Source organism: Aphelocoma coerulescens, assembly GCF_041296385.1.
Source record: "Aphelocoma coerulescens isolate FSJ_1873_10779 chromosome Z unlocalized genomic scaffold, UR_Acoe_1.0 ChrZ, whole genome shotgun sequence".
NCBI classification, from domain to species: Eukaryota; Metazoa; Chordata; class Aves; order Passeriformes; family Corvidae; genus Aphelocoma; species Aphelocoma coerulescens.
This window is the reverse complement of record NW_027184085.1, coordinates 58,200,744-58,225,004: the sequence shown is the minus strand read 5'-3', so window position 1 is coordinate 58,225,004 and position 24,261 is coordinate 58,200,744. Positions and strand designations below refer to the sequence as shown.

Genomic DNA, 24,261 nt, shown 5'->3' with positions numbered 1-24,261 from the left:
TTTACGCGCTATGTGGGATTGTTGGAAAAACAGTGAATGGCTGTTCACACATAAATGATTTAACGTTTTTCTCATTGCAGGATCACCAATAGGGATGGGAATAGCGCACAGGTTTTCCTTCCCTTGGAACCAGATGGGTCAGGTAGAAAATGGTATTACTGGTGGTTTGGAGTGTTAATGATGATGAATTTAAGAGCAAGTCTGGTCACAGGAGGAAATTAATTCTAGAAAAGAAATGAACTTCAGATAGTCCACATTTCTGAGTTCTTATGGAAAAGTCTGTTAGAGGAAAAACTTGTAGAATTTCAGTTACTGAGAAAATAGTTTAAAATGAAGTATTCATTTTCAGGTGTGAGCTAGTTAAAAGTGACATGTTATCTGCCACCAGTGTGTCTCTAATGAAGACAGAAATGTGTGGTTTGTAGCCCAGAACATCTTTCAGAGTTATGGTCTATTATGTCACCAGCTGTATAAAATGCAGGTATTTGGGATAAGTACAAACCAATTTCAGCCCTGTGGTTATGATGAAAATTGGATAATAAGGCTTAAATAAATAAATAAAGTTATCTGTTAAGAAAATTCCTGTTATGAAAATGTGAATGATTAAGGTCAAACACAAAGACAAACTTTTTTTTTTTTTTTTTGCAGTCTCTGTACTGATGGTCACAAATGATAAAATTTAAAGATAACTACAAACATGTTAGTATGCTCATGTATTCTTTCTGGTAGTACAAATCTTGTGTGATCTACAAAATCTTATCTTCAGATATGTTGGTTGCACTTCAGCTTGTTGAAATTTGTGTTTTACAGGAATCTCATCAGTAAAAAGCATGGTGTCTAGACAGAAATATGGTTACCAGAAAGTTTAAGGTGACTAATGGCTTTTGTTGGCACTCAATCCAGGTAGATGACTTAAGCAAACATAATAATTTTACTAATTGCTTTGAAGAGTCTTACATTATCTTCATATCACCTTTAAAATGTATCAATGCAATGATTAGCTGTGCATTCAACAGGTTTTATTGAAATTAAGTGGAGGATGAAGAAAATATACTCCTTAATAGTACTCTGAAATGTTACTATTAATCTCTGTAGGCTAGATAAAGCTATAGAAAGTAAGTTTAAAACATTGAAATTTTAAATAGTGCGAGCATTTCCTAACTAATCTAACTGGGTTAGATATTCACGCTTTTCAATCCTTTGGAGTTATTTGCATTTAGATATCCTATAAATAAATTATTAAATAAGTTATTTAGAAAGTTCTGGCCCGCTGTGTGATTTCTACAGTGGGTATGAAATGGGATAGCTTTATGAGTTTGAAATACACCTTAAAGTAGTTAATGATGTAGAGACATTAAAATCTCATCTTAGTTTTTATGTTCAACCTAGGATTCCTTGCTAAAACCTTCTTAAAATTAATGAATAACTCTCCTGTGCATTAGGATTTGAGTAACACTGTTTTATGTATTTTCTGTAATAATTAATGCTGTGAGATCTGACACCAGGGCCAAATTGCATTGTTACTGCTAATTAACCTTGTATTTTAGAAAAGAAACAGGGAAAAAAACCCAGTGAGACTTGGAAATACTATTTCAATGTATTTTTATAGGTGTGTTTGTTTTAAATGTGAAATACATATATAAATTCCATATTCTATAGGAATGTTACTAGCAATATCTCTTTTTCTTTTCATTATTTAAATTGAAGCAGGGCATGTAATTTATCAAAGAGGAAAACAAACTATTTTTAACTGTTTTAATTAAATTTCTTCCACGAATCTATTTTTCCTTTGAGTTAGCACTGAGCCGTGAAAAACACTGTAAATTCATTGTATTGTAATGCTTGTGCTGTAGAAAACCATAGTGTTTTCAGCATAGTGTTTTCTAATAGATCTTACATGCTTAAATAAAGCATGTTTCTCAGTGAAAATCAGCTGCTGACCCCACATAGGATCAGCATTGGCTGAGGAATTCCTCAGGAGCTGCAGGAAGAAGCTAGATGATAGTCTCAATGACTTTTCCAAAGATCCATGAGAATTCATAACAAAGAAGAAACTATGACAGAAAATAGAGGTGAATTTTGGGCTGTGTAACTGGTGAATGTTTTAATTTTTTAAGTCATTAGTGATGTAAACTTGTAGGAAGAAGGTGCATGCATGTGATAGGCAGGGAGCATGCCCTCCTCACTGGAGCTTTGTGAGAACAATCAATGGGCTTTGAAGAGTGCCAGAGCAAAGGGCTGGGCAGCCATGCAGAAAGCACAGTTTGTGTGGTTGAAAAATTGAAGAAAGACCACTAGACTTGGATGTCTAGCAAAATAAAAAGAAAAATTTCCATTTGTTGGGAGAAATTCAGTATACTTTTAACATTACCTAAATTTACATAAGTTTGAATAACTGGAACAGTCCATTCTGAGGTTATTGCCTCCTTCATGTGTGACAAGTTCATATGTATGATATGTCAATGAAGAGAAAAATACCTAAGTTTAGACTAAGAATTAGAATATTAGGATCATAAATGCCTATGGAAGTATTAAAGTCCAGAGAGATTAGACAGATAGGCCCATTTGTACATGAATGTTTTATACCAGTGTCACCCTTTAGGAAAAGGTCAGAAATACTGCAGTGTCTTCTAGTCACTCAAAGCAGTCGTGTAACAGTAGCAGTAAGGGTCAATGTGTTGAGAAGGTTTCAAGGCTATGAGTGTACATTTCCACAGAGAGGACATTTGCATTTTTTCAAGAAGCAAGTTCCACCTGTATTAGACAATGCCTTGATAGTAGTATTCCAGTAAATACCAGAAGAAATAAAATGACTGCTAATAAAACCACTACTCACTGTCAAGTCTGTGAATTTTTCGGATGGTGATTTTCCCAAGTAAAAGCATGTATCATACTGAATTCATGCACCTTGGCTGTGAGCCTGCCCTCACAGTAGAGACTTGCCAGGCAGTTGGCATACAAGAGGATGTTGGGGCAGGAACACCATGCCCAGCCAGCTGTTGTGTCTGCACCCAGTGGTGGTGGTGGTGCAGACACAGTCTGGGGGGCTGCAAAGAGGCAGTACCAGTCATCCCTATCTCTGCCGTGGGGCTATGTCTGCAGCTCTTGTAGATTAGTTTCTTGCTGTTGCAGATCTCTCACCTGTGGTCCAGGCTGTACTGTCAGCCCAGGTGTAGGGCTTATGTAGGTGGGGAGGTGTCCACCTATTCTTAGGCATCACCACAGTGAAGAGAGTGGAACAACCCAAAGTGAGGTGCAGTGTCCTTTCATGTAGTTGCTGTGTTACAGGCTGATTTGAAAGGTGGAAATAAATCTGCACTATATCACATGGAGCATAAATGATTCAGCATGATACAGTTAATACAAATTTTACTTCCATATCTTCCATCAAAACCCATCAATTTATCACTGATAAGGTGTGACAGAAGGAATGAAATAAAAAAATCAATTGTAAAAGCATTAAATCAAGCAATGATTACTTCAGATGATTTTTAAAATTAGTTTTAAGTACCCATGCATTTTTTTAAGTACTGAAAGGTATCCAATATTTTTATGAATAAGTGTAATTTCTGAATATAAGCCAGATATTAAATTTGCTAAGAATATGTCACCTTAGGGGACTTTTAAACATAGTTTTTGTAATTGCTGGAAAATTATATAAGAAATTTAAATTTTATTAACCATCATTAGCATGCAGATTGTTATAGGAATCAACAATAGGAATTCCATTTTACTGAACACAGAAAACATAAATAACCTCCTTGGATTTTCCTTCTAATTCCGTCTCAGTTAACAGGCCCTTGTTTCAAAATTCTATTAAACAAAGGGGGTTTATCTGTTTAATGTTGTGGCTTTCTGAGAGAACTTTCTGGTACTGTCTTGATCAAGATCAAGAGCATAATGATCCTTCTGCAAAAGCTTTATGTTACTTTTTTTCTGATTGCCTACTTTTTAAAGGGAAAAATAATTATCTGAGATACTATCATCCAACTTAGTTTTTGTACTGCTACTATTGGACTGCTGCAATAAAAACAAAATTATTACCAATTGCTTCTGTACACATATTTATAAAAGAATTACTATCTGAACAGCAGAAGACTTATATTTGAATTAAAACTTCTAAAGCACAATATTCATTTTAGCTACTTCTGATGCATCCTTATCAGTTAGTAGAGTGCTCAGCTAACTCTTAAACAGTTTGCAGTTTTTGAACTTTCTTATTTATGGGAGCTATTTTTGGGGTAAAGGAAGGAGAATAATACATGGAAAGAATTATTCACCTCTAATCTCTGCTGTAGAAAATCCTTGCATACCATGTAATTCCCTTTTTTGACTAGTGTATAATTTGACTTCAGCCCACAGGCAAGATAGAAGGTTCAGGTTTTTGGTTGCTATCTGTAGCTCTACAGCAATATTTCTCTTGAAATTAGAAACATGAGAAATATAGTTAACACAGTACTGGTCTTAGAATCCAAAGAAAAAGAGGTCAAAAAGTCAGAAAGAAAAAGAAAAAATGGTAGTTCTAGTTTTCCAATATTTTCACCATCTGAGGTGGCATTGTTCCATGTAATGTAAGCCAGCAGGGCCAAAGGGTTTGTTTGTATTCATCCTTTTAGTTATAACTCTAAGGAAAGCCAGTGAATTTTGACTCACAGTGGAAGTAAACATGGACTGTGCATTTGTATGGCCAGAATGAAAAACTGAAATCTGTCATTCCTTTCAGCATTTAGATATTCTATCTGACACAAATCCAATTGTTTTTCATTCACTCATAAATAAAGCATGGGACAGATGTGCTAGGTTTACAAATTGCTGGAGAAGGAGGTGGTTGTTATAGAATGCCTTTCTTTTGCCCTCTGTTGCTAGAGATAAGAGAAGTCCAAATTGACTTGCTTCCTCTGCCTGAGGCATTTTGAACTCACAGCTTCCCTGTGTCTGAAGCATGCTCTGTGTTTCTGTATGTAGCGGTATGGCTTCAGCTGCTCATGGCTTCTCTGGGATTTTGGTAAAGAAAGGTGCTGTGAAAGAAGAGAGGGAACTGAGATGATGGTTGGATTTTGGAAAAGCAATGTAAGTATCATGCTGAAAGGACAGAGTATCCTATTTTTCATCTACTGTATCCTGTGCCTGAAGGATGGAGTGAATTTCTCTTTTGCAACCTCCACAAACAGACTGTCTTCAGTGTTTCCAACCATTACCTATGCACTGCCAAGGGCACTCATTCAGGGCATCACCTCTAAAGCCTCCCCATTACCCACAGTTTCCCCATCAGGTCTCCTTCAGACCCTGAGCTGCTGCTTATGGAAATGTGATCACCAACCAGGTCATGCCGTGTGCCAGCTTTCCTGCTTTCTCAACAACCATAAGCAACTAGCAAAAACCTCACCATGTTCTGTCTTCATGTCCTTCCTGCTCAGGTCCCACACCAGAAGCTGACTTCTCACAAGCTACAGAGGAGGTGAAGTCTTCTGACTTTTTAACTTCTCTCCCCCAACCCTTTAAGTAAAGCTATATTCTCTTGTGGATGAGTGGAGTTACCTGACACTCATTGCAGCAACAAAGGCAGCTGAGTGTCTTTTCAACCATTCTCTCCTGGAGTAAGTTGAGACATCCCCTAAAATAGTCTAAAGTTTGGTTCTCAAAGTAAAATAACTTCACAGTTACCCTGAGACTTTTAATAGAAGATTTCAGAAGGATGTATCTAGCAATTTACTGTTCAGCACACACTCTGTGTTGGTGGGAGGAGTGGTAAGACTTCACTCAAAATGGAGTCTGGTGGTGGTGTGGAAAAAGGCTTTTCAGAAGTGAGCTGTCAGCTTGTCATTTGTCCATTATATATTTTGCAGTTTTGATATGGTACATGAAGATTTTGTTACATCATCACTGAGCTTTCAGCTGACTTCTGAATTACTGTTTTGATAAGTGCTCACGTGCTAAGAGCTTCTTATGTTTCTTCCTGTTTTTCTGTTTCCTTGTTTTCTTACTGAAAAACCACTATGGCACAGGTAAAACAGTTTACGAAAGTAAATTTAGCGTCTTTAGTTTCAGTGATGCTTACAAATTGTTGCCTTTTTTTTTTAATCTAAGGAACATATTTAAAAAGTTCAGGATTTCTTTGCAAGCAGTAACTATATCATTCCAGTTATTGATACAGATGAATCAGGTTATTATCCAGGACATATTTGTGGTTAAAAAATACAAGGATTGGACATAAAAGCAACCGCTCCAGTTTTCTTCACTTAAAAGATACTTTATTGCTCTTACTTAAATGCTCTTTTAGACATTAATCATTAAGAGATGCTTAGATAACTTTAGAAAGGGGAAGTGATAGTGAGGAATAATATATTTTTCAATATTAATTGTAGAAGAAGGTTTCATCAGGCCAAAGCTACACATTCTCTTCTTGAGCTTGCAGGAGAAACCCCAAGCCATTTTATTTTCCATTACTATTTTATTCAGGTAAGAATTTCTAGTAAATACTTCCCCTCTCCATTGTGCTGTCCAAACCACAGTTCTTTGTGCATGCACACAAACACACACACACACACACACACACACACACACACACACTCACACACACACAGACAAAAACTAACAAAAAATCCGAAAAACCAAACCCACAACCAAAACAAAACAGAGTGCATTATGACTGGAACAGTGGGAATTGTCCAAATTATGGATTCAGCAGTCCTTCATTCCTCTTTTGCTCCTGTCATGTGATGTGTAACACATATAACAGTGTTATATCACACCTACATAACGGAGTTCTGGAAGCTCATTTCTAGGATTATTCAAAATAAATTAAAAGGCATAATTCTGAATGCCTAAGAAGAATATAAATACTGGTATTTCTGATGAACTGCTATTTCTGCCTTTTTGATGTCTGTTGCATATGTTTTTTGTGTTTGGAGTGGTGGGTAAGAAAGCTAATCAGTACATTTTAAGAGAGATGCACAGGACCATCTCTTGTTTTGTATAGAGGTATTTGCAAGAGCTGTTGAAACAGAAGTTGACCCCTTAAAGGGAAAGTTTGCACTGAATCATTGTGTATTTGCAAAAGTTATAAAGTCCTGTATTTATTTTTCTAATCCTGAAAGCACATATGTTCTAGTAGAGTAATCAAAAATTAGAGCTTTTTCCAAGGTTAACGTTCCAGGAAAATATACAGGGCTTTCCATAAGGAGACTTTCAAATGTCTTCAATGTAAATGTCGTGCCAGGTTGATTTCTTTCATTGTTGCTGAAAGTACAATGCATACAAAGACATCAAATAATTTCCTGATCTTTTTTCACCTTCCAATCTGAAAATATATTCAGTCTCTGTTGTATTTTCTATTCAGTTTCTTCCTGACACCATGATTTCCTTGGGAGCTCGAGAAAGTAACTTGTTAAGTCTTGGTAAATTAATGTGTAGAAGCTTTAGTTTTCTCCTTTCACAGTGCAGAAAGGCTCAAGCAGTTGATGGAACCCTTTCTATTCTGCCTTGTGCTGGAAAGGGACTGTGTTTGGTGGGTGGGAAGTCTTCCAATAGACTGTTGCAGCATGAGGACTTGTAGTAAACTCTATCCACTGGCCTCAGGGCCTCAACTGCATTTAGAGATTTCTGTCCAAGATTCAGCTGTGAGCTGCTCAATAATTTCTAGTAGCTAAAAATTCCTAACAACAAAGACAGAAGGTCCCAGTGTCCAGCAATATCACAGAAACCCCTTTTAAAGAAAAGAACTGAATTTCAGTATTTTGACTAACCAGAATAATAATGAGTAGTAATAATAATGAATCATTGCGAGCCTTTAGTCACATTGGCATGTTTAGGGAGAACAGGATAATGTAATTTCAGTAATCTCCATATATCTACTGTCAGTGAAATTAATACTTTTTCTTCTGTGGAAAAATATTTGTTCCAAATGATAAAGGAAAAAGTAAACCCTGTAAAGCACATGGTAATGAACAGCGAGTGTTTAGCTAGAATCACAAATTATTTCATCCCTCAACAGGAAAACTGCAGAAAAACTGCATCAAAGAATTTATGGACTTTTTCTGATGTTTTTAAAGTTCTTTTGGCTCACAAAGTAGCCCTAATCCTACAAGGCTGCTGGATCATTTGAGTAATTTGAAACAGATGAAAGATCAGTAAATGTCAAAAAAAAGGGCAGAAATATTGATAGTTACATTGTCTCCTACATGTCTCTTTTCACCCATATAGTTATTTTTTTAAAAAGTAAGGAGATGGAGGGCTGCCAGCTCACTTATCCTCTATCCTTCAGGCTATGAAAGAGAAAAGGTTACACCTGTCAGCTGGAAGATGTACTCTGGGGAGAATGATTTTCAAACCATTCACAGGTCACTTTAAGACATGTAATTATACAAAAACCTCTAAAATATAAAAATTGAAATGTAAAAGTTTTTAAATAATAGCAGATGCAAGTCCTTTAAAGCACTTAACTATTCTGTGTGAACTTTCAGTTGTAATGATTCTAATGTCGCTTTCATTGACTGATAAAAGGTTTTTTCCTTTGTCATGTAGATTATGCTGTATACCAAAGTAATTTAATTTTATTCATTGAGTCTAGGTTCACAGAGATTCATATTATCATTCTGTTTTCTGTTACATAGTCAGCTCCAGGAATTGACTGTTTTAAAAGTAAGCCACAGGAAAACTGAATTTTTACAGAAAAATACTGACTTACATGGGGTATGGGGTGCTGGTGTCTTCTCTCGCATGTCAGACCTTCCATCTTTCTTACTTTCTGCCAAGAACTGGAAGGCAATGATGGCAAGGTACTCAGATTAATTAAAGAGGTAATAGGTGCAGAACTGATAAAAAACTCCCCAGCACTAGATACTGGATGTGACATAGTTTGGTAGTAATTGCAAATGCAAACCTACTTCATCCTTGATGTTTTTGTTTCAATGTTTACTTCCTCTGATATTGCACATGTTAAACTAGATAGACTAACTTTGTAACCAACTCCCCAAGTGTGTTACCAGCTATATTTCACTAATCATTCAAATTAAAATGATGCATACATTACGGACTTAGCTGTCTTTTGCATCGTTTTCTTTTACTGATCTTTTTTCTACCTCTAGTTGACACAGATATGCATTCAGACTAATTAAGGAAATCTGCTTTGACTCAGCATGAAAAGGAGGGCAAAAATAAGGGCAGAAAGATGAAAATAGTATCCCATATTAGATAGCTCTTATATAAAATAAATGCAGTGAGAATGAATTGGTGTGTTCCGTGGACCATAGGAGATTCGCTTGGAGCATCTCAGATACCCAGCCTTAATTTGGGAAAGCAGCAGTATGCTGCAGGTTTAGGTAGACATTCATCTGCATCCCTGCATACTCAGGGAAGGACACTGAATAAACAAGTTCTTGTTCACCACTAGCAATGTAGGGTTTATTTATTTCACAAGTGTAGCCAAACCTCAACAAGCATCAAAACTCTTATTTTTTGTTTTGTAGTGTTTTGACTTGTAGGTTCAATATTTCAGAGTATTTACTTCTGAAAATAAGCAGAAATCTATAGAACTTGAAAAGGACAGAGTGAAATAAAATGCTAACTTGTAACATATTGATTAAAATTATTGCTTGGATCTCAAAAAAAAAAAAACAAAAAAAACCAAAAAAAAAAAACCTGCAGCCAAATCAGAAATGCAGGCAAATTTTCTTTTATAGAGTGAAGTGCCTCATATGCAAGACTGGCTTTATGGTTTGATTATTGTCTACTGAGCACATGGCACAAATTATTTCAGTAACCCCCTCATAAGGTAAAGCTCAAGTACTTTTCATATTAAATGAACTTATAGCTAAACAATTGATATCTCCTGTTGAAGAGCCACCCCCAGACATTAAAGTGTTTGTCAGTTCACATTAATTTCCATATTATCATTAGGACATAGCTTCTAGGGATGAAACTAAGCTGCAGTGTGACTGCTTCTGCAGAGAGAGACCCACTCAGTCTAATTCTCACATGGGTCACTGCTGTTGATACGACTGAAGTGGCCCCTTGAGGCGTGGCTGTGGATGTGGCCTTGCAAGCTAACTGGTTGCAGTCTCCTGGATATTGCCCAAGATCTGTCCTGCATCTAGCCCAAAGGAGTGGAAGAAAGAGAGAATTAATATATCTATATGTGCCTTCTATGTATACAAATACATATTTATACATAAATAATGCATAAATATACATATAAATGTTTATATTTACATATCTGCATATATATTCTATTACAAAAATTTATAAGCAAGCATTTATGTGTATTTTAACTTGCTTTTTAAGCAAGTCTACATCAGAAGCCTGGAAGTCTGTCTGCAAAAGAATATTGGGACAAGCTATAGCTTCTTACTTTGAAATGAAATGCATAGATCAAATTTTATACTCTAGTACAAAGAGAAAGCTGATTTCATCTTCTTGATAATTTCTTTCTTTTTCTCTGCACGTTAGTTAAGTACAAGATGATTTTTTGAGAAAATAATTTTTGGGGAGCTGGTAAACATGTATCTGAGAGACAAAATGAATAAAAGCACCCTCCCAGAAATATTTGTGAGTACTTTTGTCATGAAAGGTGTAGCATAATATATCAAAAAAATCATGAGAAAATAAATAATCTTCCCAGGACTGTATTCACACTTGGCATAACCAATTCTATCTTAAAAATATGTGTTACGTTTTCACCAAAACAGTTTTCCAACACCTAAGGGACCAAAAAGGCAAATCAAATGAATGTCCAGAAAAATGACCTGATAAAAATGTTTCTAAAATTTGAAAGTGGTAGGCAGAAAGGTATTGTCACTGCCAAAAGTATGTCTGAGGAATTTTAAAAATGCTAGTTTATATATGCTTTCTGTGCCTCCTGTACATACTACTCAAAATCTATGTGTGCTTCTTTAAAGAGGTGTGGTGCTTCTGATCAGTGAACAAAACTGCTAGGTGCTCCCAGGATACATCATTAGGACTTTTTCCAGTGCCATTCTTTTCTCTCCTAGCATTTTTTTAGTTGGAGTTTTGACATTTTTTGCATTCATCATGGCAACCCCTAATGTAAGCTATTGACTCCTATGATGTCAAGATACCTGGTACCTGTCACCTGGTAACTTTGGTTGCTTAGATATCAGCTATATTGGAAACTAGTGGAATCAAACAAAAAAAACCCAAAAAATAAAAGGGTTGATTGCATGTTGTAAGTCCTACAAATTACTTCTCTCAAATCTGAACTGTCTGGGACCTGACTGGGACAAGCACCAGATTAATTTGGCCAGTAGTTCATAAGTAATAAACAGGAGTTTTTATGAGTTTTATATATTGATAAGCACATTGCATCTGACATTGATTGCGTGCGTCTCGCTATAAAAAATTGCAGTAGCTCTCAGAGCCTGTGTTCTGGTGATCTAAATTTTGTTGTGCCAGCAGACAAAGATAGTAAGCATCTACAAACAGACTACTTAAGCAGTTTGAGTTCAGTTGGATAACTGTATTTAGTAGATATTTTTATCATATACTGTCTGACATAATTTATGGGTTCCTATTCAGGATTATCTTTATAGAACTGTGTATGAGGAAAGCTCTGGAGATAGCAAAACTAGCATGACAAAGAACTTTATTATCTCATTGAGGAAGTGTTGCTAGGAGAGGCTAGTGAGATCACAAGAATACCATTGTAGAAGTTAATACATGCTGTCAATGCATAAATGGATTGTAGTGTGTAAAGAAGAAAAGGAAAATGTGTACATTTAATTTGTAATGTGTAAATATTTTCATTTTTTATGCTATTTGCAATCTCTTCCGAAGCTTTGAAAGATAAACTTCCCATAAGCAACTAGGATTTCTTGTTTGCTTGCTGGAAAATAAATTATTTATGGATTGAAACAGTAGGATGGGTAATCACATGTAAATAAGTTTTCTGAAGCTTCTGAGGTAAAGAATAGGAATAATTACAAAGTGTGGTAGTGGATTTGTTAACATCCTGTGTTGTTTAGATTTAAGGGTTTTAGTTTTTACAGAAAAAGATGTCTCAACAGGTATCATGGTGGGGATTTCTTGGACAATAGAAACCAACAAAAATCCCCAAAACTTTAGAGAAGCATTCCCTTTACTTTTAGTAATTCTTCTGTTGAGGGAATTAGTATAGTAAATATTCTTATCCAAAAGAGCAAAAATTTTAAGATAATATAAATAAAATAGTCTATGTCTGGATCTAAATGTTTCTGTATCTTTCAGGAATAAGTAAGTAATTTTTACAACAGACAGCTTAACAGATGCCATTAGTATTTAAATAATATCTAGAAGATATCTGCACTGTGTTTAGGGAGACTTATTACTATATGATTTTTTGTAATTTTTTTTTCTGTAAGAACTTTTGTTGTACTCCTAAATCTGTGAATACAACTAATATCTTGGGATCTGCTCTGACTTAAGGCAGGTAATGTCCAAATTACATTGTCTGGGCTAAAATAGCCCAAATAATGAAGCTTTTATTTAGGCTAGTCTTTTAGGTGCTTTTACCAGAGTCTTAAAATGATGTGTAAATTACATGGCTTAGTATAAATCCTGTAAATCTCCCTTTCTCACTTGATCATGAAGTGCATTTCCTAGTTGTTTTCTCATTTTTTCTTGATAAAGGGCACTAGGCCCAGTATAGAAACCCTCACTAAAAGTATTCTTTTCTGTGACCATTGGCATCATCATTGCACATACCAGTTCAAAGTCGATGATGTCTTCTCTATAATTTTCTTGGTGTCTTCCAGTCATGCCACTGCATTTATTGGTCTTTAAATAAAGACCAATAAATGCAGTGGTTTCTCTGTATCTGAGAATGAGGGTAGCCATTTCATAGGTCTGAGGCTGAAAGGGTGCTTCCCTCAGTAGCCTTTTCCCTTAACATTTTCCACCCACAGGGTTCTGCGTAGCAATTTGTCCAGAGACAGTATGGTCATGGCCATGATGAGAAGGAGGATGTTGTTGTAGATGGGATAGATTCACTCTCAGTTTTTAAGAAGACTGTGACAAACAGAACAAAGCAGAAGGACATAGATGGTTTTCAGGTAATACATGCAGAGAAGTAAAATTATTTTTTATTACAGAAGAGTAGTTATCTGGTTTGGAATGGGGAGAACAGCAGCATTGATTCTCTGGCTTTTGGGACTTAATACTGGTGCTGTAGAAGGAAGAGAATGTCATGCTGATGCTGCCAAAGTACTGAAAAGGAGAAGGGATGTGAGTGAACAAAGTGGTCTCCTGCAAATTGTCTGAGCTCTAGCTCCATAATAATGACTAATAAGGTCAGGGGTTGTTTACTATGAGGTTATTGGCAAGGTATGGTGTAACACAGTGATTTTATAATGATGAATTAAATATAGAGATATGAATGTACAGCCTTGCTATCAAAAATAGTACAGACCATAGGATTAAAAGCTAGACAGTTCAGGATAGGAATCTGCAATTAGTAGGCACTTTTTTTTTTCAGTGGCTGGCCTTTTTTCTCTTTTTGCTCACTTCTTCATGTGTACAATAATGGTTTGCTATTATGGATTTTTGGAGGAGGTAGCAAGAGGAACAGCTGTTTTTTTAATGCAGGCGTTGTTACCTAATGAATTTTCCACTTAGCAAGTTTAACCATAATTTTTAATTTGAACAAATTTGTTATTAATGTAGAAAGGTGCAAAATATTTTCATAGACTTTGCTCCTTAGCACAGGTCTTGTAAAGAAAAATAAGCAGTCATTTCTTCCTTGATAGAATGTTGGTGAAATGAGAGTGGATGTCACATGGTTGTATGACTTGGAATGAATTGAATTGTGTGGGTTGACAACTCAATGACAGAGATGCTGGAGAAATTCAGGTATACTCAATAAATCACTTCCTGGTTTTGTAAGCAATCATCCTGGGTTTGGTTGGGATGGAGTTAATTTTCTTCCTAGTATTGTTTTGGATTTGGTATGAGAATAATGTTGATTAACACAGTGGTGTTTCAGGTGTTGCTGGGTGGTGCTTACCCTAAGCTGGGGACTTTTCAGCTTCCTCTGCTTTGCCAGTGAGGAAGCCCATAAGAAGCCACGAGGGCGCAAAACCAGGAGAGATGGCCCAGTCTGGCTAAAGGGATATTCCATACCATAAACTCATGTGCAATAAACTGGGGGGAGTTGGGTGGGAGCTGCTGATTTGTCTTGTGGACAGGCTGGACGTCAGTCAGCAGGTGGTGAGCAGTTGAATTGGGTGTCACTTGTCTTCGTGGGCTTTATTTCTCTCTTTTTATTTGTAGTCTCACTTTTATTACAATTGGTTTTGTTATCAGCATTATTACTATTGTAATATTTTAATTTTATTCAGGTTTTTCCCTTTTTTCCCCAGTTCTCCTCCCCCACCTGCTGTGTGTGGGGGGGTGATGGAGCAACTGCATGTTATGTAGTTGCTGACTGGGATTAAACCACAACAGCATGATATTGTCTATGTTTATGAATTGCAACCTAGAGGAAAAGAAAAAAAGCATACTCCTCTTCATGTCTACAGTGCTCAGCATTGTGTTTTACTGTATTCAGAATCTAAATTTGAGGAACAACTGTTTTCTGACAACAAATACTATTTGTGTTATCTCTTTCGTATTATTATCATTATTACTTTTAAAGGTTATGTTGGTTGTACCACGTTCATCCTGTTCCTGAGAATTAAGCTGCATTCAAGAGTAATACTGTCTTTTTTTGGTGGTTTTTATGAGGTAATAACATACAGGAATCATTAGCCCAAATGTAATTGAGGCTTGAAACCGTGACAGTTGAGAAAGTGTTGTGTGTTTTTAGTGATATGAAGATTGTCTTCAGTTTAAAAATAAGCTGCTAACAGATGTTTAGAACACTCTTCTTTTTCATTAACAATGTGAGTCAAACCCTGAATAACTGACTAGGAAAAAAACTGCCTGCTAAGCCAGTGGTATCACAGATTTGTTATACCATGTTTGTGAGACAATTGGGTTACACTGGGTCACTGTAACAATTCTGAGTGTTAAATAAGTTTCCCTTAATATTTTATCTTTTCTCATTGAGTAGTGGGGGAAAGAAACTAAAAGGCTTACATTACATCAAATTCAGATTCCTTTTTTTTTGTCTGACAGTGAAATTCCGTCCTACCCCTTGGCAGTCTTTATCAGCTTAAATCGTTCAAGTCCATAAGAAATAAGAGGAAATGTGAATGAGGGTCTAGATTCACAAAACTAATGGCAAAGAAGTGATCTTCCTCTTCCTTGAAGTATGTACCTCTGGGTGTAAACCACCAAAACTGGATGAGGAAGTTGTTATTCTTTTCCTCAGGAGGTGTGAATTTAATCCTTTAACCCAAATTATTGTCCCAGCTACCAGGTAAGTATTCTAAGATCTCTTTTTTTGATGCTGCTGCTTTATCTTGCCTTATAAATAAAGTTAGGAAAACTCAGTAAGTCAGTGAGCCTCAGCATTAGATTGCAGCATTATTAGTGTTTCATACAAATTGAAACAGTTTCACAAAAAGGCACGTGAAAGATCCAAATCAGAATTTTATATAGTATTTTAGTGACTAGAAAACTTGTCAGGTGGGGAACTTCTGCTGACTTCAGATTCTATTTAATTTATGAACAAGTATTAGAGTCCAGATTTCACAGGGGGTGTAAATAATGTGATTTCAAAGACACCATTGAAGCTAACCCATTTACCCAGGCATAGAACCAAGGCTTGTATACATAATAAAGCGCAACTATAAAAGATCAAGTTTCAAAATAACATTGTTTTTTGAACTCCTGCTTACATGGAAAATGGGATGATAATTCAAAGTTATGTTTTGTTTATTAACTTGTCTATTTAAAGTAACACTTTTATAACTTTACCTTTCTTTTCTTTTTAACAGCACCTTCAGGCTTGAAGGAATGTCTGTATTTGGAGGCACGTCAATTAATTCGCATATCAGATCCATCATTGCGACTTCTTGCAGACCAGATCTGAGAAGTAACCAGGAACCTGACCCTTAGTGAAGAATGGAAAAACCCTTCAAGTCAGAGCACAACTGATCACTAGTGTAATCTGCATTGAATCATCTTTCTCAGATCTGGCAGCTACAAGCTGGGTCCTGGCAAAAGCCACAGCCTTAAATTCCACTCAGTGGGAAAGAAGGATAAGAGAACTAACTGTCTTGCCCCGTTGCAGAAACTGCTGTCTCCAAGCCTGACACCTGAGTTCTGTGCTGACCAACCAGAGTACCAAATGAGTTTTTTATGGGTACAGCCAGCATCAACAAATACTTCAAAATGTAGCCAAAAGGAGAAACAAAGCACTCACGTAATTTCAGAAAATGAATACATTTGTTGTAACAGAGGAATGTTACTGTCTGTGGGGAAGAACACCTCTGTCATCCCTTGTATATATTCAAAGCCATACAGGAACAGGGCATAAGTGAAGTTCACTCACTTAAAAGGATGCTGTCTCCTGTCCTCCACCCAACTTTGAGGAAGTTCCGCTCTTAGAGATTGCATCTCGATGCACTTCTAGTATTTGCACTGTCACTTCCATTCAGGGTAATGATGTGTGCCACCATTTGCACAGATGGCCCCAGGAGATTTTTGACCATAACAAGCTATACTTTGCCAGGGCTCCAAAAGGAATTAAAAAGTTAGAACTGAAGAAAGACAGTTATGCTCTCTTTCACTATGGGGATCTCTTCACAGAAAGGACTGTGGTCCTTTCTTAGGATGAAATAAATACATGCATATACATACATATATACATATGTATATATATGAAAAAGCAGAAACATGATAAGGTGTATTTAAAAAGGGGATACAATCTTTTTTAATAGCATCCATTTTTTTTATCATATTAGCAACTGAGAAATTTAGTCTATTGAATTATACATCAAAAAATGTTCCTATTGAACATTGACATTTAGTCCCAGTTACTGCTAAAGAAGTCATTTGTAATATGTACTTGACATAAAATTTTTCTAGCCATTTGTCTATACTTCATGGAGAAATCTAACAGACAAGCAACATTTTCAGTTTATTTTTCTAAATAAATGTGTTGTTTGTATTATTTGCAGTCACTCATTTTGGCTGGTTTTCATTATCTCCAAAAGTGATTTAAAGACAGAACCAAAACACAGGAATTGTTTGTTCTTTGTTAAGCTGTAATGATTTGCTGAATGAAAGCTTTAATATAAATACTGTAATTTGTAAAATGATGAAGTATATTTATATAGGCAAATATGTATGGAAAACAAAAGGAGGTATTTTAACTCTTAATTTCAGAACATAGTTTATTTTAATATCCACAGGATGAATTTAAATATATAATGGGATAGGGTTTTTATTATCAGTAAGTTTTAGTAAGTGAAAATTTGGATGTTTAAGAATGAAATGAATGTAGTCAAATAATGGTGGTTTCCCAAATTATACAGAGACCTTTTGCCAGCTGTCTCATTTTGCTCAAAAACTGGTTTAGTCATTTGGGGGGTTGGGTTTTTCTGGGGTGCGTGTGTGCTAAGGTTTATGTTTGGTGTTTTGTTTGTTTTGGCATACTGACAAGGTCTTGAATTTGATACTGTTTCTCTAATTTGAAAAGCTACAGAATAATAGGTTGTTTCTTGGAACAATCTACAGTTTACAGTTAAGAACAGTCATTGTTATCCATCTAATGCAGTGTTTTGTTGTAGAGTTATTGAACATTTCAATGCTAGAGCTGTTTTAAATAAAAATATTTTTTTCCTTTTTTCTCTTAGTCCATTAGCCTATGTGTAATTTTAAGAGAAAACTAATGCATTTGGTTCCCACTTCACTTAAATCATTCATCTTAAATCCAGTTATATGTATCTGATTTATAAAGTTGAGTAGGCTTTTCTTTCAGATTATTGCTTTATGGAACCGTTTAAGTGCTCACTAACAGAAAAAATACATTTCAACAACAAAAATTAATAAAAAAATTCTGTGGGTTAACTTTGTGAAGGGCAGATATCCTAAAAATTTGTTGTTCTGCTCTAATGTGCTAACAAGTGTTATGCGTGTATGTTCGTGTGTGTGTGCACGCATGGCACCCTTACCTGCTCATGAATGAAATGCCAGCTCTGCTGAAGTAAGTGCCACAAGTCCTGTTACTGCAAAAGATGCTCATGTTACTGTATTTTTTGGTGAAAGACCTGAGCTCATTCTTTGCTTGTGACTCTGAAGCCATAAACAGCTTTTGAAGTTTGTCAGGAAATCAGAAAATTAAATAAGTTTATGTTAGATTCCCTCATTTGGTAAAAATAGCGATGATCTTATGATTTGACTCTTTTCATGAAAGTTAGTGGTCAATTTCCTTTGGTGCAATGGATAAATGAAAACTTTGTATTTGTTAAAGAATGATGGCTGTGTTTTGTTCACACACAATTTAGCTTTTGGCTTATAGTGTTCTTGCTGTGATGTCATTTCTGTGTCATTAGAATAACTTGTTTGGACACACAACAGGCACTGGCTTGGTTTTCCTCCCTTTTTGGATAATCTGTATTTTAAAATTGGAGAGCTTGTTCTTTGAGAGAAGCGTTCAGTTGTTTAAGGAAGGAACAACATTATTGAAACAATAAGAAAATTTCAGAATGATAATTTGAACACTTTAATTATTGTCTAATAATAATACTTGGAAAAGCTCTTATTTTTGTGAACAAAATGCATTCATCTGTATCTGAAAATAGCCCAATAAAAATCCAGTGGAATTAATTGTTACTACTTGCAAATACTTTTCTGCTATGCTGAGTTCTAAATCAGCTTGTGTGTAAAAATTTTGTTGCACAATACCCACCTGAAACAATGCACAGTTTTCTTCAGAAAAATATATGACATATGAAAAATAATTACTTGGTCCCAGGAGTGGTTTTATATAGTGTGTGCAATGCAAAAATGATGAACATATACCAACATGTTGGTCTAATTTAAGTGACAAATGTAATTGGAAGATAACACTGCAAACCCTAGTTCTCATCAATCACATGCTGTTATTTGCACCTTTGCTTTACTGGGACTTCATGCTGGAAAGTAAATTTCAGTGTGTGTTCACACTCATTCAGTGTCATGTACCATGCCTTATTTTACTACCAGTGTCACTGGGAGAAATCCACGTTGCTTGATTTTTGTAGATTTAAATTAAATCTTTAGATAAGTGTTCAATATTGGATATAAATTGAGATGATATCTGTGTATTGTGCAGAAACTCCCATGACACAGCATTTCAACACACAATTTCAGAAATTGTTGGCAAATAATTAGCCCTGAAATGCTTTTTTGTAGTTTAAAACCAGAGGAGACAATTAGATTATCTCATTAAACAGCAAAAAAACTGTGTTATTTCCATTATGTTCATCCAAGCATACTGACAGGACCAGCAGAATTTTTTCAACTTACAGCAATGGATGCCTCCTTTTGTAGGTTTATGTGTCATGCATTTAAGAAGTGCCTGCAGAAATAGTTTTAGAGTAATACTGCATTGTTTCATTAGCTGGCATCTGAAAAGCCACCTGAAGCGGCCAATAGGCTTGAAATGGTGAGGTTGTGTGAAACAAAATGCTGACAGTTCTGGACGTGTCTACAAGATGTGATTTCAGCACTTGAATTTTTAAAAGACAAGGATTACCATCATTCATGAGGAAAATAGGGGTATTTTAAAATAGCTCTTTTGTGGAGTGGAAGAAAAGGATTACAAAAACCTGGTGATTACCAGGATCTTATTAAAATGTCCCTCTCCTGATATGGTTGCCCCAAGTGTCACATGTCGTGAATATCCCCAAGGGACAGATTTTTTTTTCTCTGATCAGTGATGTGCTGGGTACATAGCAAGGCAATGATGCTGTTAATAAAACCTGACCGCAAGATAGTGGTCGGATATTGTCTAAGGAGGGGTGGATGAAGGACAGCCATCCCTCTGCCCTGGAGCTCCCCTGAAGGCAGGAAGCTGTTACTGAGACTGGATCTTACAGAGAAAATTAGATTGAACAGAGCGACACATACTTTGCAGTCAGATTCCTTAGAGGACTGCTGAGACTAAATTAGTAATTTTCGTGGACTGGACAGTTAAAAGATGCCATGAGAGAGGAAGCAAAAGCCAGGTGGATGTTGTTCAAATTACTTCTCTCTCTAGATTCAATATCCTTGTGGGGCTGCCAAGAAGCCATGAAATCTCCCCACAGCTGGGGTGAACTTCAGAAAGGACAATTATAAACAAGAGCTTCAGGAGAATCTGGAAGGAATACTAAGAGGGTCACTAAGAGGGTCAAGTCATGGCAGATGGCACAGAGACTATTTAAGGTATTATTGAAGGCAGAGAACAAATATATTCTGCTTAGCTAGAAAGGCTTGAGAAAGGGTAAAAGGGAAACCACATGGCTAATCAGCAGGGTTTCAGGCTACTGAGGGCAAGACATCCTTCAGATTGATGGAGATTTTTAAAGAAAATGTGAGGACTGTAAGCTTCTTAAGACTAAATGTAAATTAAAACAAACAGCAAACCCACATCAAGGTTAATCAAAATAATTCCAAGATACTTAAGAGATTTCTCAACTGAAATAGTTGAAAGAAACAAGAATTAACAAATTCTGTTTCTACAAAAGAGCAGAGGCAAGTGTGGGAGACTGTACTGCTGGAAGATAATCAAGGAAAATAGAAGCACTTAGAAGAAGCTATAGGAACAAAATTGTAACGCTTTAATTCTGCTTGTGCTGTAGAAGGACTTTTGTAGATTCTCACACATTAATTTTTGTGGGGGAGCTCATATGAAGTCATGCTTTTTCAGTTTGAGGTGGTACAAAACAAAATGAAGGGATGTACACCTAAGTTTTTTAAAGATACTCAGGATGGAATAGCCCAATAGTACCTGTGATGTGTTCTTTAAAGCTATTTTGATAGCTTTTGAGATGTGAGATTATGGCAACTATGTTGCCAGTTTTAGATTGCAAGAGTTAGGCCATTAAATCGGTACTGGGTAAAACGGTTCAAACCATAATAAATACCTTTTTAGAAAGAACTAGAATGCATCTAACAGTGTCAATATTACCAAACACTGCAGGAAAGTGCACAGATGGCTAAGAGAAAACAGAGGAAACTGCATCTGGCTAAGAGGAAAGTTCCTGCATTCATAAAAGATTGTAAAATATTGGAGAAGATACTAATTTTTTGGTCAGTTTTCACAGGGTTACAGAGCCCAAGAGTGAAGTTCTATGGGACATATACTGGGGTCCATGTGTCTCAAAATATATTTGAACATGTGAATATGCTGGAAACGTAGTGTATCATTATTTGGTAAATTTGATGATCATACTAAGTTATTAAAGGTGTTAAATAGGAGTGGCCTGAATGACTGGTTATTAAAATTTAAAATTAAATTTAGTGAAGAGAAATGTAAACTGATATGAAAGCACTTTTATTTTTTACATATTCCACTTAGCATTATATTTAGCAGTTAAATCTTTCTATGAAAATTTTGGTCTTGTGCTTAGGAGGTCAGAAAAAATGCAAGTACGCAGCTAACAATTATTAGGAAAGCAGCAGAGAAAATAAGAGAACATTAAATCCATCATTGTGCCAATCAATAGATATGCAGTAAGCCATTATATTTAACTTTTTAAATACTATATCCAGTTCCATGACTGGAAAACAAACAAACAAAAAAAAACCTGAAAAAGCGTCAGAGAATGAATGAAATGAATGAAAACGTAGAAAAATTAAATGGTACAATTAGATTTGTCAGTGAAGTGACAGCAGGCAATGATTCTTCTGCTCAACACAGGTGTGAAAGAGAAGTAGGTGACAAGATCATGAATGGCATCAAGTGTGCAGAGGTAGGGAATGTCAAACCAAGCTAGCTACTGGGAAGCTCAAAAATAACACAAAAGTGTTTATTTAAGCAGTATAGAGGGAAGCTATGGAACTCTTTTCACTCAACACATTGCATATGCTGAAAGTCCCACTGAATGGGACTTAGAGGCTGTGAGAAGAAAAGCAAAAATAGTAATTGAGAGTTGTGAAATTAAGTGATCCTGATTTTGCCTCAGTGAAGATCCATTGGTGTCAGGGTGAGTGTCATGAAGATGAATTTTTACATATGTGTTCTGGATCACTGTCAGCTGCTTTTGTAGCCCAGGTATTCCACTTACATAAACTGAAACCAGTGGGCAGAAAATTCTGCTTTTGCAATGTGTACTGTGTACTTTATAGAGGCACAAGCAAATTAGCAAAATCAGCCAAGAATTTTCATATGGAAAGCAGAAAAAAAAAAATCCATGACAGGTAAGGGATGATGTTCTGGAAGTTATGTCATTATTAAAAATTCACCAATGTATTAGTTCAGTAACTTGTTACATTGAGGTTTAGCTACTGAGATTTAAATAGGCCTGTGTAGTAATTAAGAAGACTAATGTCAAGTGAGAGATTAATGTTTCAGCAAGTAAAACATCCCCAATTAAAAAAACCTGCAATTTTTTGACTAACACTGATTACGTATTTCTTTAAAATAAGCTTATGTGTCTGTTTATTTGTTTCCTTAACTTTATCACTGGAGTAAATATCCTTTACCAATAAATATGGTTGCATTGCAAGTTGGGAGTGGAAACCATCTGCATAATCAGTATGAGAAGCTTAGAATTTGAGAATCTGAGCCCCATGTTGATTGGCAAAGCTCCCTTTGAATTACCTACATTTGAATTACTGGAGAGTTTTTACACACTTCCACCAAACTGACAGCAATTGGGCATATGACAAACACATTATTTATATTGGAGACTTTGACACTTTATTTTGTTAGAAAGATTGATACCTAGAATGTATTACTAGAAGACCTAGTCAATAGAATTTAAAACTTTTGAAAACTAAATTGCTAGACCATCTAAGGTTATAAATGAACCAAAATCTATATGTAATGTGGAAGGCAACGGAATTTATTTGATTGAGCCTATTATTTGTTTCCATTTAAACAGATTTTGCAATAGCAATAAATAGATTGTGGGAAAATAATTGTATAATAAGATCTTTTTCCTAGAGAAAAATGTTTTTAAGTTGTTGTAGCTGCAAAAGTGAGTAAATTTCTATTTATAATAAATCAGTGAGCAAAATATTTATTACTTATTATATCTGAGTATCACTGTTACAGTTGTGGTAGCATTGATGAAATAGGACAATACATTTGGTTTTAAAATTGTTTTTCATCTACCTACTTTTAGAACAAATGCTTGCTTTTTCACCAGTTTCTCTATAATGCTCTCTGCTTTCATATTGCTAAAAGAGACCTCTGCTTAGCTATTCCTCTGTTTTCAAACTGCAGTTGTCACTGTGATATTATAAAACTAACTTAATTAATCTGCTGGGAATTTGTTTCTGTTGATCATATGCCCTCTTTACTGAGAAGGAGATATTGCAGGATGGTCTTGTGTTAACAGACTTATTTGAATTCAGTAACTTGTACTGATTTTATCTTATGTAAAAGTAAATGCTTGGTATTTGTGTGCAAAAGCTAACTAAAGACACCATCTTTGCTATTGGCTGTTTAAACAGTTTTCTAAAAAGTTAATTTAGAATATCTTGAAAATGGATGAGAAATATTTCCATCTGCCTAGTTATGGCTTTGTTCTATTTGAACTAACAATGTGATGTTTTGAGTGGAATGAATTGAACTAAATGAAATCCCTAGTCTTTTTCTACTTTGCAAAATTTTCACTTTTCTGACATTGTAGAGGACCCTACCTCACACATAAACAAGTCTTTAATTAGGATTTAAAATTTCTTCCTTTTTTTATTGTATGCAAAGAAGAGAGCAAACAATGAGAAAAGGTAGAGTAGCAAAAGGGAGATCTTTATAAAAATAAAACCAAAAAAGTAAGCAAATTCAGTTTTGTTTTGGAAAGATGCAGTCACAAATGAACTGAAAATGCATTATAAGACATAGCTAAAAGATCTAAATTGTGACATGAAAAAGGAGAGGTCACACTGAGCATTAGGTTCCTGGAACTGATGCCTGCAGAATATGCATTCATAAATGGTAAAATATATACCATAATTTTGCCTTCAAACTTTTGCAGTTAGGGTAGATTAATCTAAGCAATGCTTAAAATTGCTGGTTAGGACGTCTTTCTGGTTAAAATCTGTTCTGGTTTCACTTTAGAGGTGATCAACCAAAGCTTTGACTTCGTAACCTTCTCTGATGGTGCATCCACAGTTTCTATGGATATCCTGGTATTCTATCATGAAAACATTTTTCCATACATACAACCTGATCTATCCAGCTTGCTGTTC

The 24,261-nt window shown here is 35.5% G+C and overlaps 1 protein-coding gene across 2 annotated transcripts in view; it reads left to right on the top strand.

Annotated features, from left to right (window-relative positions):
• PRR16 (proline rich 16) overlaps positions 1-18,835 on the top strand; it is a 142,524-nt gene extending 123,689 nt beyond the window's left edge. For both annotated transcript variants that reach the window (XR_011147672.1, XM_069001251.1), the window contains exon 3: positions 15,870-18,835. The gene's annotated coding sequence lies outside the window, so the exon portion shown is untranslated. The remainder of the gene's footprint in view (positions 1-15,869) is intronic.
• Positions 18,836-24,261: the final 5,426 nt, after the last annotated feature.